This window comes from Nerophis lumbriciformis, linkage group LG17, assembly GCF_033978685.3.
Source record: "Nerophis lumbriciformis linkage group LG17, RoL_Nlum_v2.1, whole genome shotgun sequence".
NCBI lineage: Eukaryota > Metazoa > Chordata > Actinopteri > Syngnathiformes > Syngnathidae > Nerophis > Nerophis lumbriciformis.
The window spans coordinates 42,821,009-42,839,938 of NC_084564.2; positions in this window are offsets into that span (position 1 = coordinate 42,821,009).

The window sequence follows — 18,930 nt, forward strand, 5'->3', positions numbered from 1 at the left end:
CTGAAAAGTATGAAAATGAAAAATATGAGCATGTACAATACTCAATACTTGGTTGGAGCTCCTTTTGCCTCAATTACTGCGTTAATGCGGCGTGGCATGGAGTTGATGAGTTTCTGGCACTGCTCAGGTGTTAGAGAGCCCAGGTTGCTCTGATAGTGGCCTTCAACTCTTCTGCGTTTTTGGGTCTGGCATTCTGCATCTTCCTTTTCACAATACCCCACAGATTTTCTATGGGGCTAAGGTCAGGGGAGTTGGCGGGCCAATTTAGAAGAGAAATACCATGGTCCGTAAACCAGGCACGGGTAGATTTTGCGCTGTGTGCAGGCGCCAAGTCCTGTTGGAACTTGAAATCTCCATCTCCATAGAGCAGGTCAGCAGCAGGAAGCATGAAGTGTTCTAAAACTTGCTGGTAGACGGCTGCGTTGACCCTGGATCTCAGGAAACAGAGTGGACCGACACCAGCAGATGACATGGCACCCCAAACCATCACTGATGGTGGAAACTTTACACTAGACTTCAGGCAACGTGGATCCTGTGCCTCTCCTGTCTTCCTCCAGACTCTGGGACCTCGATTTCCAAAGGAAATGCAAAATTTGCATGGTTGGTTGATGGTTTGGGGTGCCATGTCATCTGCTGGTGTCGGTCCACTCTGTTTCCTGAGATCCAGGGTCAACGCAGCCGTCTACCAGCAAGTTTTAGAACACTTCATGCTTCCTGCTGCTGACCTGCTCTATGGAGATGGAGATTTCAAGTTCCAACAGGACTTGGCGCCTGCACACAGCGCAAAATCTACCCGTGCCTGGTTTACGGACCATGATATTTCTGTTCTAAATTGGCCCGCCAACTCCCCTGACCTTAGCCCCATAGAAAATCTGTGGGGTATTGTGAAAAGGAAGATGCAGAATGCCAGACCCAAAAACGCAGAAGAGTTGAAGGCCACTATCAGAGCAACCTGGGCTCTCATAACACCTGAGCAGTGCCAGAAACTCATCGACTCCATGCCACGCCGCATTAACGCAGTAATTGAGGCAAAAGGAGCTCCAACCAAGTATTGAGTATTGTACATGCTCATATTTTTCATTTTCATACTTTTCAGTTGGCCAACATTTCTAAAAATCCCTTTTTTGTATTAGCCTTAAGTAATATTCTAATTTTGTGACACACGGAATTTTGGATTTTCATTTGTTGCCACTTCAAATCATCAAAATTAAATGAAATAAACATTTGAATGCATCAGTCTGTGTGCAATGAATAAATATAATGTACAAGTTACACCTTTTGAATGCAATTACTGAAATAAATCAAGTTTTTCAAAATATTCTAATTTACTGGCTTTTACCTGTACACCATATTGCCAAAAGTATTTGGCCACCCATGCAAATGATGAGAATCAGGTGTCTTAATCACTTGGCCCGGTGTATCAAATCAAGCACTTTAGGCACTACAAACATTTGTGAAATAAATGTGATTTCCAGCGTGGAACTGTCATAGGATGCCACCTGTGCAACAAATCCAGTCGTGAAATTTCCTCGCTCCTACATATTCCAAAGTCAACTTTATTATAAGAAAAGTGGAGAGTTTGGGAACAACAGCAACTCAGCCACCAAGTGGTAGGCCACGTAAACTGACAGAGAGGTCAGCATAGTGCAAAGACTTCCTGCACAGTCAGTTGCTACAGAGCTCCAAACTTCATGTCACCTTCCAGTTAGCCCACGTACAGAACGCAGAGAGCTTCATTGAATTGGATTTCCATGGCCGTGCAGCCGCATCTAAGCCATGCATCACCAAGTCCAATGCAAAGTGTAGGATGCAGTGGTGTCTAGAGCACTTTTCCATCTGGCAATCTGATGGACCAGTCTGGGTTTGGAGGTTGCCAGGAGAACGCTACATTTCCGACTGCATTGTGCCGAGTGTGGAATTTGGTGGAGGAGGAATTATGGTGTGGGGTTGGTTTTTCAGGAGTTCCAAGTCCCTTGGAACGAAGAGTCTCTTCAAGGATGCGCCGTTTGGTGGGTGGTCTTATTTTCGTGGCTCCCCTCGGATTGCGTCTTTAGCCCCGTCATCTTTGATGTAGTTGTTGGCGCATCCATGTTGAGTCTACTGGCAGATTAAGTCCGAACTGTACTCTACTTTGTATTAGAAATGGCAACAACGGGTAGAGAAAAAGAAGGGTTCTTATTGACAACGGTTTATATATATATATGTATATATATATATATATATATATATATATATATATATATATATATATATATATATATATATATATATATATATATATATGTTTGAATATGCTACAAAGACAACATATTTGATGTTCAAACTCATAAACTTTATTTTTTTTGCAAATAATCATTAACTTTAGAATTTGATGGCAGCAACACGTGACAAAGAAGTTGGGAAAGGTGGCAATAAATACTGATAAAGTTAAGGAATGCTCATCAAACACTTATTTGGAACATCCCACAGGTGTGCAGGCTAATTGGGAACAGGTGGGTGCCATGATTGGGTATAAAAGTAGATTCCATGAAATGCTCAGTCATTCACAAACAAGGATGGGGCGAGGGTCACCACTTTGTCAACAAATGAGTGAGCAAATTGTTGAACAGTTTAAGAAAAACCTTTCTCAAGCAGCTATTGCAAGGAATTTAGGGATTTCGCCATCTACGCTCCGTAATATCATCAAAGGGTTCAGAGAATCTGGAGAAATCACTGCACGTAAGCAGCTAAGCCCGTGACCTTCCATCCCTCAGGCTGTACTGCATCGACAAGCGACATCAGTGTGTAAAGGATATCACCACATGGGCTCAGAAACCCACTGTCAGTAACTACAGTTGGTCGCTACATCTGTAAGGAAGTTAAAGCTCTCCTACGCAAGGCGAAAACCGTTTATCAACAACACCCAGAAACGCCGTCGGCTTCGCTGGGCCTGAGCTCATCTAAGATGGACTGATACAAAGTGGAAAAGTGTTCTGTGGTCTGACGAGTCCACATTTCAAATAGTTTTTGGAAACTGTGGACGTCGTGTCCTCCGGACCAAAGAGGAAAAGAACCATCCGGATTGTTATAGGCGCAAAGTGTAAAAGGCAGCATGTGTGATGGTATGGGGGTGTATTAGTGCCCAAGACATGGGTAACTTACACATCTGTGAAGGCACCATTAATGCTGAAAGGTACATACAGCTTTTGGAGCAACATAGCAACGTTACCATGGACGCCCCTGCTTATTTCAGCAAGACAATGCCAAGCCACGTGTTACATCAACGTGGCTTCATAGTAAGAGAGTGCGGGTACTAGACTGGCCTGCCTGTAGTCCAGACCTGTCTCCCATTGAAAATGTGTGGCGCATTATGAAGCCTAAAATACCAAAACTTGATTATGTGCATGAGTGTATGTATGTATATGTACTTGTATATGTACAGTATATGTATGTTTGTACAGTGTGGATGTATGTACCGTGAGTGTGTACTACAATATCTGACGTGGGTGGGCTGTGGTACAGTAATTTAGTTACTGTAAAATATTGAATGGAGACGCTACAAGCATAGACACACTTTATGCTGCTTCCAGAGTTTTAGGGGAATTTTCTTTGAGCATGAAACCCCATGCAGCAAGTGAAGAGAAACATTCCAGGAGCAGCGATGCAGTGTCACGCCCCTCAAGTCACATGACACTTCCCACAGCCACGGGCTGTGGCATGTTCCTGCCCAGGTACACGTGCAAGAAGTGCAGGTGTGCACAGGTATGTCGTACTGCCACCTCTGCACCTGGGCCACACTATATCAGACAAAGCAAACGTGGCCATGTTTAATCCAGCTCATACATACATTATACTACACCATACTTGCCAACCTTGAGACCTCAAATTGCGGGAGGTGGGGGTGGGGGGAAGGGGTTGGGGGGGGGGGTTAAGAGGGGAGGAGTATATTTACAGCTAGAATTAACCAAGTCAAGTATTTCATATATATGTATATATATAAGAAATACTTGACTTTCAGTGAATTCTAGCTATATATATATATATATATATATATATATATATATATATATATATATATATATGTATATATATATATATATATATATATATATATGTATATATATATATATATATATATATATATATGTATATATATATATATATATATATATATATATATATATATATATATATATATATATATATATATATATATATACATATATATATATATATATATATGTCTTAATAAGGTTATCCAAAAAATAGTGCTCGATACCGTAGTAGAGCGCAATATATGTATGTGTGGGAAAAAAAATCACAAGACTATTTCATCTCTGAGATGAAATAGTCTTGTGATTTTTTTTCCCACACATACATATACATATATATATATATATATATATACATATACATATATATATATATATATATATATATATATATATATTTTTTTTTTTTTTATTTTTTATTTTTTTTTATTTTTTATTTTATTTATTTATTTTTTTTTTTTTTATTTTTTTTTATTGAATTTTTTTTTATTTAATTTTTTTATTTTAATTTTAATTTTTTTAATTTTATTTTATTTTTTTTTTTTTATTATTTTTTATTTATTTATTTGTATTTTGTTTTATTATGTATATGTATATATATATATATATATATATATATATATATATATATTTTTTTTTTGAAATATTTTTTATTTTTTATTTTATTTTTTATTTTTTATTTTGTATTTTTTATTTTTTATTTTTTTTTTTATTTATTTTTTTTTTTTTTTGTATTTTATTTTATTATGTATGTATATATATATATATATATATATATATATATATATATATATATTTATATATTTTTTTTAAATATTTTTTATTTTTTTATTTTATTTTGTATTTTTTTTATTATGTATATATATATATATATATATATATATATATATATATATATATATATATATATATATATATATATATATATATATATATATATATATATATATATATATATAAATAAGACAAATACTTGAATTTCAATGTTCATTTATTTACACATACACACACATAACACTCATCTACTCATTGTTGAGTTAAGGGTTGAATTGTCCATCCTTATATATATATATATATATATATATATATATATATATATATATTTTTTTTTTTTTTTTTTTTAAATATTTTTTATTTTTTTATTTTATTTATTTTTTTTTATTTTTTATTTATTTATTTTTTTTTTATTATTATTATTTTTTTTATTTGTATTTTATTTTTTTATGTATATATATATATATATATATATATATATATATATATATATATATATATATATATATATATATATAATAAGAGAAATACTTGAATTTCAATGTTCATTTATTTACACATACACACACATAACACTCATCTACTCATTGTTGAGTTAAGGGTTGAATTGTCCATCCTTGTTCTATTCTCTGTCACTATTTTTCTAACCATGCTGAACACCCTCTCTGATGATGCATTCTGCTTCGTCTCCTTGTGGTGTGCGCAGTTGTGCACTGCACTCTCTAAAAGCTGTAGATGTTATTGTCACATATGCATGTACAGTAGATGGCAGTATTGTCCTGTTTAAGAGTGTCACAACATTGCTGTTTACGGCAGACGAACTGCTTTACGGTAGACGAAAACGTGACTGCTGTTGTTGTGTGTTGTTGCCGCGCTGGGAGGACGTTAATGAAACTGCCTAACAATAAACCCACATAAGAAACCAAGAACTCGCCCTCCATCATTCTACAGTTATAACGTTATTGGGCAGGCACGCTGTTTATATTGTGGGAAAGCGGACGTGAAAACAGGCTGTCGACACGTCACTCAGGTCCGCCTGAATTTCAGGAGATTTTCGGGGGAAAATTTGTCCCAGGAGGTTTTCGGGAGAGGCACTGAATTTCGGGAGTAAAATCCGGGAGGGTTGGCAAGTATGTAATACCCTAAGGCAGGGGTCGGCAACCCAAACTGTTGAAAGAGCCATATTGGACCAAAAATACAAAAAATAAATCTGTCTGGAGCTGCAAAACATTAAAAGCCTTCTATAATGAAGTCAACACATGATATATATTAGCTATATTAGCCTACTATCAAAATGACTTTAAAAGTCTTATATAAGTGTTTTAATGAAGGCAACACATGATGTAAGTGTCTATATTAGCTATATTAGCCTACTATCAAAATGACTTTAAAAGTCTTATATAAGTGTAATAATGACGGCAACACATGATGTAAGTGTCTATATGAGCTATATTAGCCTACTATCAAAATTACTTTAAGAGTCTTGTACAAGTGTTATGATGAAGACAACACATGATGTAAGTGTCTATATTAGCCTACTATCAAAATTACTTTAGGAGTCTTGTATATGTGTTATGATGAAGACAACACATGATGTAAGTGTCTATATTAGTTATATTAGCCTACTATCAAAATGACTTTAAAAGTCTTATATAAGTGTTATAATGACAGCAACACATGATGTAAGTGTCTATATTAGTTATATTAGCCTACTATCGAAATGACTTTAAAAGTCTTATATAAGTGTTATAATGAAGACAACACATGATGTAAGTGTCTATATTAGCTATATTAGCCTACTATCAAAATGACTTTAAAAGTCTTATATAAGTGTTATAATGAAGGCAACACATGATGTAAGTGTCTATATCAGCCTACTATCAAAATGACTCTAAAAGTTTTATATAAGCGTTATAATGAAGGCAACACATGATGTAAGTGTCTATATTAGTTTTATTAGCCTACTATCAAAATGACTTTAAAAGTCTTATACAAGTGTTATAATGAAGGCAACACATGATGTAAGTGTCTATATTAGCCTACCATCAAAATGACTTTAAAAGTTTTATATAAGTGTTATAATGAAGGCAACAAATGATGTAAGTGTCTATATTAGCTATATTAGCCTACTATCAAAATGACTTTAAAAGTCTTATATAAGTGTTATAATGAAGACAACACATGATGTAAGTGTCTATATTAGCTATATTAGCCTACTATCAAAATGACTTTAAAAGTCTTATATAAGTGTTATAATGAAGACAACACATGATGTAAGTGTCTATATTAGCCTACTATCAAAATGACTTTAAAAGTCTTATATAAGTGTTATAATGAAGGCAACACATGACATAAGTGTCTATATTAGCTATAATAGCCTACTATCAAAATGACTTTAAAAGTCTTATATATGTGTTATAATGAAGACAACACATGATGTAAGTGTCTATATTAGCCTACTATCAAAATGACTTTAAAAGTCTTATATAAGTGTTATAATGAAGGCAACACATGACATAAGTGTCTATATTAGCTATAATAGCCTACTATCAAAATGATTTTAAAAGTCTTATATAAGTGTTATAATGAAGACAATACATGATGTAAGTGTCTATATTAGCTATATTAGCCTACTATCAAAATGACTTTAAAAGTCTTATATATGTGTTATAATGAAGACAACACATGATGTAAGTGTCTATATTAGCCTACTATCAAAATTACTTTAAAAGTCTTATATAAGTGTTATAATGAAGGCAACGCATGATGTAAGTGTCTATATTAGCTATATTAGCCTACTATCAAAATTACTTTAAAAGTCTTATATACGTATTATAATGAAGGCAACACATGATGTACGTGTCTATATCACCCTACTATCAAAATGACTTTAAAAGTGTTATATAAGTGTTATAATGAAGACAACACATGATGTAAGTGTCTATATTAGCTATATTAGCCTACTATCAAAATTACTTTAAAAGTCTTATATAAGTGTTATAATGAAGGCAACACATAATGTAAGTGTCTATATCACCCTACTATCAAAATGACTTTAAAAGTCTTATATAAGTGTTATAATGAAGACAACACATGATGTAAGTGTCTATATTAGCTATATTAGCCTACTATCAAAATGACTTTAAAAGTCTTATATAAGTGTTATAATGAAGACAACACATGATGTAAGTGTCTATATTAGCCTACTATCAAAATGACTTTAAAAGTCTTATATAAGTGTAATAATGAAGACAACACATGATGTAAGTGTCTATATCAGCCTACTATCAAAATGACTCTAAAAGTTGTATATAAGTGTTATAATGAAGGCAACACATGATGTAAGTGTCTATATTAGTTTTATTAGCCTACTATCAAAATGACTTTAAAAGTCTTATATAAGTGTAATAATGAAGACAACACATGATGTAAGTGTCTATATCAGCCTACTATCAAAATGACTTTAAAAGTCTTATAAAAGTGTAATAATGAAGACAACACATTATGTAAGTGTCTATATCAGCCTACTATCAAAATGACTTTAAAAGTCTTATATAAGTGTTATAATGAAGACAACACATGATGTAAGTGTCTATATTAGCTATATTAGCCTACTATCAAAATGACTTTAAAAGTTTTGTATAAGTGTTATAATGAAGGCAACAAATAATGTAAGTGTCTACATTAGCTATATCAGCCTACTATCAAAGTGACTTTAAAAATCTTATACAAGTGTTATAATAAAGGCAACACATGATGTAAGTGTCTATATCAGCCTACTATCAAAATGACTCTAAAAGTTGTATATAAGTGTTATAATGAAGGCAACACATGATGTAAGTGTCTATATTAGTTTTATTATCCTACTATCAAAATGACTTTAAAAGTCTTATATAAGTGTAATAATGAAGACAACACATGATGTAAGTGTCTATATCAGCCTACTATCAAAATGACTTTAAAAGTCTTATATAAGTGTTATAATGAAGACAACACATGATGCAAGGGTCTATATTAGCCTACTATCAAAATGACTTTAAAAGTTTTGTATAAGTGTTATAATGAAGGCAACAAATAATGTAAGTGTCTACATTAGCTATTTTAGCCTACTATCAAAATGACTTTAAAAGTCTTATATAAGTGTTATAATGAAGGCAACACATGATGTAATTGTCTATATTAGCTATAAGAGCCTACTATCAAAATGACTTTAAAAGTCTTATATAAGTGTTATAATGAAGGCAACACATGATGTAAGTGTCTATATTAGCTATATTAGCCTACTATCACAATGAGTATGTGTCGCAGGCTGAAGCAAATCTTGGTTGACAGAAATGTTGAAATGTAATATTTATTCTACACATTTTTACAACATTAGACACCATTAGTAAATCAGAGGCTACTCAGAAGGTGAGATAACTCCTGGAAATGACTGGCTTGTAATGAGCAAAGGTATAGATGTGTGTGTCCTAGTTAAAGGAAACTATCTTACAATCTTAGCATACTTGCCAACCTTGAGACCTCCTATTTCGGGAGGTGGGGGGCGGGGGGCGTGGTCAGGGGTGGGGCGGGGCGTGGTTGGGGGCGTGGTTAAGAGGGGAGGAGTATATTGACAGCTAGAATTCACCAAGTCAAGTATTTCATACATAAATAAAAAAAAAAAAAAAAAAAAAAAAAAAAAAATATATATATATATATATATATATATATATATATATCCTGAAAATATGCAAACAAAACTGTGTTTAGATAATTGATACTTCAAACTTGCATAAATAAATCTTAAGGAATATAACATAACTTGGCTTCTGAGAGCTTCAAAATGTAATGAATAAAATGCTACAGTTGTTGATAAACAAGCAATTATTTTAATAATTAAATATGGTCATTTTAAATGAATTATGATCATTTAAAATTAATTATTTCAAATATGTTTATTTTAATGTATAATTCTATGGCTGGATGTAACAAGGAGTCAGAAAAAATACAAATAAAAATACAATTAATTTTGATGTTTTTAGCAAAATATAGTAAAAATGTATTTCGTTTTTTTTTTTTTTTTTTAAATTAGTAAATATATTTATTTTTAGGTAAGATAACCATAATAATACAATTTATTTCTAGTACGGATGATTTAGTTCTTGTCACCCTGTTGTCTTCCCGATTTTTCAGCCGGAGCTGGAGGCCACGCCCCCTCCAGCTCCGGCTGAAAAATCGGGAGATTTTCAGGAGAATGTTTGTCCCGGGAGGTTTTCGGGAGAGGCGCAGGAATTTCGGGAATCTCCCGGAAAATTCGGGAGGGTTGGCAAGTGTGATCTTAGGCAAGCTGGGTAATGTTTGCTGTGGTCTGGAACAACATGGCACACAAACAACTATCTGAAATGCAGCCAATATTACATACAGATAATGTGTCATCAGACATGTAAATATAAATTAAATACACAGAGGATAAAAGTAAAGGAAATTAAATGACACACACACACACACACACACACACACACACACACACACACACACACACACACACACACACACACACACACACACACACACACACACACACACACACACACACACACACAGACCTCACTTACAAGCACTTTTCATTCCATACGTCACCATGAGTTCCAGTCAAGGTCAAGGGATGACACAAAAAGCCCACAAGACATTTTGGTGAAGCAGCTCAGCTTCTATCATCGTCTTCCGCACAAACTTAGTCATGCGTGTTTGCAAATACAGGTAAAAGCCAGTAAATTAGAATATTTTGAAAAACTTGATTTATTTCAGTAATTGCATTCAAAAGGTGTAACTTGTACATTATATTTATTCATTGCACACAGACTGATGCATTCAAATGTTTATTTCATTTAATTTTGATGATTTGAAGTGGCAACAAATGAAAATCCAAAATTCCGTGTGTCACAAAATTAGAATATTACTTAAGGCTAATACAAAAAAGGGATTTTTAGAAATGTTGGCCAACTGAAAAGTATGAAAATGAAAAATATGAGCATGTACAATACTCAATACTTGGTTGGAGCTCCTTTTGCCTCAATTACTGCGTTAATGCGGCGTGGCATGGAGTCGATGAGTTTCTGGCACTGCTCAGGTGTTATGAGAGCCCAGGTTGCTCTGATAGTGGCCTTCAACTCTTCTGCGGTTTTGGGTCTGGCATTCTGCATCTTCCTTTTCACAATACCCCACAGATTTTCTATGGGGCTAAGGTCAGGGGAGTTGGCGGGCCAATTTAGAACAGAAATACCATGGTCCGTAAACCAGGCATGGGTAGATTTTGCGCTGTGTGCAGGCGCCAAGTCCTGTTGGAACTTGAAATCTCCATCTCCATAGAGCAGGTCAGCAGCAGGAAGCATGAAGTGCTCTAAAACTTGCTGGTAGACGGCTGCGTTGACCCTGGATCTCAGGAAACAGAGTGGACCGACACCAGCAGATGACATGGCACCCCAAACCATCACTGATGGTGGAAACTTTACACTAGACTTCAGGCAACGTGGATCCTGTGCCTCTCCTGTCTTCCTCCAGACTCTGGGACCTCGATTTCCAAAGGAAATGCAAAATTTGCTTTCGTCAGAAAACATGACTTTGGACCACTCAGCAGCAGTCCAGCTGGTGTCGGTCCACTCTGTTTCCTGAGATCCAGGGTCAACGCAGCCGTCTACCAGCAAGTTTTAGAGCACTTCATGCTTCCTGCTGCTGACCTGCTCTATGGAGATGGAGATTTCAAGTTCCAACAGGACTTGGCGCCTGCACACAGCGCAAAATCTACCCGTGCCTGGTTTACGGACCATGGTATTTCTGTTCTAAATTGGCCCGCCAACTCCCCTGACCTTAGCCCCATAGAAAATCTGTGGGGTATTGTGAAAAGGAAGATGCAGAATGCCAGACCCAAAAACGCAGAAGAGTTGAAGGCCACTATCAGAGCAACCTGGGCTCTCATAACACCTGAGCAGTGCCAGAAACTCATCGACTCCATGCCACGCCGCATTAACGCAGTAGTTGAGGCAAAAGGAGCTCCAACCAAGTATTGAGTATTGTACATGCTCATATTTTTCATTTTCATACTTTTCAGTTGGCCAACATTTCTAAAAATCCCTTTTTTGTATTAGCCTTAAGTAATATTCTAATTTTGTGACACACGGAATTTTGGATTTTCATTTGTTGCCACTTCAAATCATCAAAATTAAATGAAATAAACATTTGAATGCATCAGTCTGTGTGCAATGAATAAATATAATGTACAAGTTACACCTTTTGAATGCAATTACTGAAATAAATCAAGTTTTTCAAAACATTCTAATTTACTGGCTTTTACCTGTACACTTTGACAGCATTGTACGCTCAATTAAATCCAGAGGAACCTCCCCAAAAATAATCACGATGGCCATAAAAGCATCTCATGTAGGCATACTTGCCAACCCTCCCGTATTTTCCGGGAGACTCCCGAAATTCAGCGCCTCTCCCGAAAACCTCCCGGGACAAATCTTCTCCCGAAAATCTCCCGAAATTCAGGCCGAGCTGGAGGCCACGCCCTCTCCAGCTCCATGCGGACCTGAGTCTGCTTTCCAACAATATAAACAACGTCTACAGTAAAGCAGTTCGTCTGCCGTAAACAGCAATGTTGCGACACTCTTAAACGGGACAATACTGCCATCTAGTGCATTTGATGAAATCACTTTTGTGCGTGCCACACAGCAATGCATCATCAGAGTTCAGCATGGTTAGAAAGATAGTGACAGAGAATAGAACAAGGATGGACAATTCAACCCTTAACTCAACAATGAGTAGATGAGTGTTATGTGTGTGTATATGTGTAAATAAATGAACACTGAAATTCAAGTATTTCTTTTATATATATATATATATATATATATATATATATATAAATATATATATATATATATATATATATATATATATATATATATATATATATATATTTATATATATATATATATATATATATATATATATATATATATATATATATATATATATATATATATATATATGTATATATATATATATATATATATATCCATCCATCCATCCATCCATCCATTTTCTACTGCTAATTCCCTTCGGGGTCGCGGGGGGATATATATATATATATATATATATATATATATATATATATATATATATATATATATATATATATATATATATATATATATATATAACCCAGCACAGAGTCAAGTCATCAAGTATTTCATATATATATATATAAATAAATATAAAATAATATAACTAATATAAATCACACTTGGGTTCGAGTGCCACAAGTCTTAAGACGTAAGACCACACTCCATGTGGGACTCCAACCTGGGTAGGTATTCAGAACATTTTTGTTGACTTTTCAAACTTTTCCAACTTTTATCCCCCCTCCCCGTGGGACTCGGCTGGGTGTGTTTTGGACATTTTGGGCATCCCGGGGACTTGCGCGGCCGGCGGTGGGACTTGTGGGACTCCAACCTGGGTAGGTATTTTGAACATTTTTGGGGACTTTTGACGACTTTTCTCCCCCACTTGCCGTGGGACTTTGCTGGGTGCGTTTTGGACATTTTTTTGCAACCCGGGACTCGTGGGACTGGAACCTCGGGAGGTATTTTGGACAAAATTGGGACTTTTGACCATTTTGGCCGCCTTTTCCCCTCTTCTTCCTGTGCACCAGTGCTGGGTGTGTTTTGGACATTTGGACAAAAATAGTTTCAAGCATGTTTTACTCAATATAGGTCATCAAATCTCAGCAACAAGCTGTAATATCTTACTGAGATCATTTAGGACCAAAACACTTAAAACAAGTAAAACACTCTAACATGAAATCTTATGTATGGCCGCGCAAGTCCCGGGATGCCCAAAATGTCCATAACACACCCAGCCGAGACTCACGGGAAGGGGGGGATAAACGTTGGAAAAGTCGGCAAAAGTCCCAAAAATGTTCAAAATACCTACCCAGGTTCGAGTCCCACAAGTCCCGCCGCCGGCCGGGATGCCCCAAATGTCCAAAACGCGCCCAGCAAAGTCCCAGGGGACTTTGAGTGCACCCGGGTTCGAGTGCCACAAGTCTTAAGACTTGATTGTGTGATTTTTTAACATTTTACCGACCTTTCTCACTTTTCTCCCCGCCTTCCCGTGGGACTTTGCTGGGCGCGTTTTGGACATTTGGGGCATCCTGGCCGGCGACGGGACTTGTGGGACTCGAACCTGGGTAGGTATTTCGAACATTTTTGGGACTTTTGTCGACTTTTCCAACATTTATCCCCCCTCCCCGTGGGTCTCGGATGGGTGTGTTATGGACATTTTGGGCATCCCGGGACTTGCGCGGCCATACATCAGATTTTATGTTAGAGTGTTTTACTTGTTTTAAGTGTTTTGGTCCTAAATGATCTCAGTTAGATATTACAGCTTGTTGCTGAGATTTGATGACCTATATTGAGTAAAACATGCTTGAAACTATTTTTGTCCGAATGTCCAAAACACACCCAGGAATGGTGCACAGGAAGGCGGGGAAGAAGAGGGGAAAAGGCAGCCAAAATGGTCAAAAGTCCCAATTTTGTCCAAAATACCTCCCGGGGTTCCAGTCCCACGAGTCCTGCTGCTGGCCGCTCAAGTCCCGGGTTGCAAAAAATGTCCAAAACGCACCCAGCAAAGTCCCATGGGAAGTGGGGGAGAAAAGTCGTCAAAAGTCCCCAAAAATGTTCAAAATACCTACCCAGGTTCGAGTCCCACAAGTCCCACCGCCGGCTGCGCAAGTCCCCGGGATGCCCAAAATGTCCATAACACACCCAGCCGAGTCCCACGGGGAGGGAGGAGAAAAGTCGTCAAAAGTCCCCAATAATGTTCAAAATACCTACCCAGGTTGGAGTCCCACCCGGGTGTGATTTTTATACATTTTACCGTCTTTTCTCACTTTTCTCCCCGCCTTCCCGTGGGACTTTGCTGGGCGCGGTTTGGACATTTGGGGCATACCGGCCGGCGGTAGGACTTGTGGGACTCCAACCTGGGTAGGTATTTTGAACATTTTTGGGGACTTTTGACGACTTTTCTCCCCCACTTCCCGTGGGACTTTGCTGGGTGCGTTTTGGACATTTTTTGCAACCCGGGACTCGTGGGACTGGAACCCCGGGAGGTATTTTGGACAAAATTGGGACTTTTGATCATTTTGGCCGCCTTTTCCCCTCTTCTTCCTGTGCACCAGTGCTGGGTATGTTTTGGACATTTGGACAAAAATAGTTTCAAGCATGTTTTACTCAATATAGGTCATCAAATCTCAGCAACAAGCTGTAATATCTTACTGAGATCATTTAGGACCAAAACACTTAAAACAAGTAAAACACTCTAACATAAAATCTTATGTATGGCCGCGCAAGTCCCGGGATGCCCAAAATGTCCATTACACACCCAGTGGGACGGAGGGCGGATAAACGTTGGAAAAGTCGACAAAAGTCCCAAAAATGTTCGAAATACCTACCCAGGTTCGAGTGCCACAAGTCCCGTCGCCGGCCGGGATGCCCCAAATGTCCAAAACGAGCCCAGCAAAGTCCCACGGGAAGGCGGGGAGAAAAGTGAGAAAAGTCGGTAAAATGTTAAAAAATCACACAATCAAGTCTTAAGACTTGTGGCACTCGAACCCGGGTGCACTCAAAGTCCCGTGGGACTTTGCTGGGCGCGTTTTGGACATTTGGGGCATCCCGGCCGGCGGCGGGACGTGCGCAGCCGGCGGCGGGACTTGTGGGACTCGAACCCGGGTGCACTCAAAGTCCCGTGGGTCTTTGCTGGGCGCGTTTTGGACATTTGGGGCATCCCGGCCGGCGGCGGGACGTGCGCAGCCGGCGGCGGGACTTGTGGGACTCGAACCCGGGTGCACTCAAAGTCCCGTGGGTCTTTGCTGGGCGCGGTTTGGACATTTGGGGCATCCCGGCCGGCGGCGGGACGTACGCAGCCGGCGGCGGGACCTGTGGGACTTGAACCTGGGTAGGTATTTTGAACATTTTTGCCGACTTTACCAACTTTCCAACTTTTATCCCCCCTCCCCGTGGCACTCGGCTGGGTGTGTTATGGACATTTTGGGCATCCCGAGACTTGCGCAGCCGGCGGCAAGACTTGTGGGACTCGAACCTGGGTAGGTATTTTGAACATTTTTGGGGACTTTTGACGACTTTTCTCACCTTTCTCCCCCACTTCCCGTGGGACTTTGCTTGGCGCGTTTTGGATATTTGGGGCATCCCGGCCGGCGGCAAGACTTGTGGGACTCGAACCTGGGTAGGTATTTTGAACATTTTTGCCGACTTTTCCAACTTTTCCAACTTTTATCCCCCCTCCCCGTGGGACTTGGCTGGGTGTGTTATGGACTTTTTGGGCATCCCCGGGACTTGCGCGGCCGGCGGTGGGACTTGTGGGACTCGAACCTGGGTAGGTATTTTGAACATTTTTGGGGACTTTTGACGACTTTTCTCCCCCACTTCCCGTGGGACTTTGCTGGGTGTCTTTTGGACATTTTTTTGCAACCCGGGACTCGTGGAACTGTAACCCCGGGAGGTATTTTGGACAAAATTGGGACTTTTGACCATTTTGGCCGCCTTTTTCCCCTCTTCTTCCTGTGCACCAGTGCTGGGTATGTTTTGGACATTTGGACAAAAATAGTTTCAAGCATGTTTTACTCAATATAGGTCATCACATCTCAGCAACAAGCTGTAATATCTTACTGAGATCATTTAGGACCAAAACACTTAAAACAAGTAAAACACTCTAACATAAAATCTGCTTAGTGAGAAGAATGATCTTATCAGACAGAAAATAAGCAAATATCAGCCTTATTTGACATAGTTCATCTTACTTAGATATCACTTTTTGCAGTGTGCAATATTCACCAGAGATGTCTAAAATGCGTCTTCAGGTCTTGAACTAAGAAGACCCGACCGAGGAGGAAGTGGACCACGGTACACTTTCAGTGACACACTTTTTTTCTCTTTCCCAGGCTTCTCTGCGGCGTGCGTCTTGCGTCACAACTTCTGGTCTCATGCGGTTTGACTGCGGTTGGCAAACTGCCCCGGTTCACAGAGCCAGCGAGAAGCGCAACTTCTAAACCGGGTCTCGTGGTCCCTTCTTGCACGCCGTCGTACGCACAGCCATGAGAAGAAGCGGCGAAAAACGCTGGCCTCAAAGAAAAACTCGGGCCCACACAGAAGCCTCGACTTCCATCTCTCAGTCAAGGAGGGTTTAGCAGCAGGGGGGCTGCAACGGCGCTGATGACGCCTCCTGTTGTGATGAGCAGCTGGAAGCCATTTTTACAGAATTAGCTGCGGGGCCTGCAGGAGGAGAGTGCAGCTTTGCAGGTCCGTACCTGGCCGGCGTTGAAACAATGCCGTGACCACGGACACAAGGCAGAGAGGAAACTGCAACACGGGAGCCTGCAGGATCTCAAGCCTTGTCATTGGCTCTTAAAAGCATGCCAGATATGTCTTCCAGTCTCACAGGGTCGCACATGGCAGCAGGTTTAAAAAAAATATATAGAACTTTGTCCGAACAAGTCGTTTAACCTCAAGGAAATTACGATGCATCGACGAAGTGAAAGTGTCCAAAAGATATGCATTTTCTACAAAAAAAACAAATATAGCTGTAGGCCAGCTGTCGGTGTGATCCCGGGATGCAGAGAAGGTGAGCGGTTAATTAGGTGGCAGGCCAGTAGTGAGAGCACACAAGTCATGCAGGACCTCGGGAAGTACGAAACCCAAAAGCAGTAATTGTGTAATTCCTATATAAAAACAGAATACGATGATTTGCAAGTCCTTTTCAACTTAAATTCAATTGAATAAAGTTAGAAAAAAAAGTCATCATGTCTGTTGTGTCCTTGAGCAAGGCACGTCACCCTCGCTCCTGATGGGTCGCAGTTAAGTTAAAGTTAAAGTAGCAATGATTGTCTCACACACACACACACACACACTAGGTGTGGCGAAATTATTCTCTGCATTTCACCCATCGCCTTTGATCACCCCCTGGGAGGTGAGGGGAGCAGTGAGCAGCAGCGGTGGCCGCGCCCGGGAATCATTTTTGGTGATTTAACCCCCAATTCCAACCCTTGATGCTGAGTGCAAAGCAGGAAGGTAATGGCTCCCATGTTTTTAATTTTGTTTATTTATTTTTATTTATTTCTTCATTTAATTATTTATTATTATAATTGTATTTATTTATTAATTTTTTAATTATTATGTATATATTTTTTGTTTGTTTTTTGTCCTGTCCAAGCAGGGAGGTAATGGCTCCCATTTTTTTTTAATCTTGTTTATTTATTTTTATTCATTTCTTCATTTATTTATTTATTATCAAAATGTTATTTATTTATTTATTTTTTAATTATTATAATTTTTTTTTTTTTTTTTTTTAATTTTTTTTTTTTGTCCTGTCCAAGCAGGGAGGTAATGGCTCCCATTTTTTTTAAATTTTGTTTATTTATTTTATTTATTTCTTCATTTATTTATTTATTATTATAATTTTATTTATTTTTTAATTATTATAACTTTTTTATTTATTTTTTATTTTATTTTTTCGTCCTGTCCAAGCAGGGAGGTAATGGCTCCCATTTTTTTTTATCTTGTTTATTTATTTTTATTTATTTATTTATTCATTTATTTATTTATTATTATAATTGTATTTGTTTATTTATTTTTTAATTATTATAATTTTTATTTTATTTTATTTATTTTATTTATTTTTTTGTCCTGTCCAAGCAGGGAGGTAATGGCTCCCATTTGTTTTATCTTGTTTATTTATTTTTATTTATTTATTCATTTATTTATTTATTATTATAATTGTATTTATTTATTTATTTTTTAATTATTATATTATTATTTTTATTTTTTTTATTTATTTTTTCCGTCCTGTCCAAGCAGGGAGGTAATGGCTCCCATTTTTTTTAATCTTGTTTATTTATTTTTTTCATTTATTCATTTATTCATTTATTTATTTATTATTATAATTATTTTATTTATTTATTTATTTTTTAATTATTATAATTTTTATTTTATTTTATTTTATTTATTTTTTGTCCTGTCCAAGCAGGGAGGTAATGGCTCCCACTTTTATAATCTTTGGTATGACTCGGCCGGGG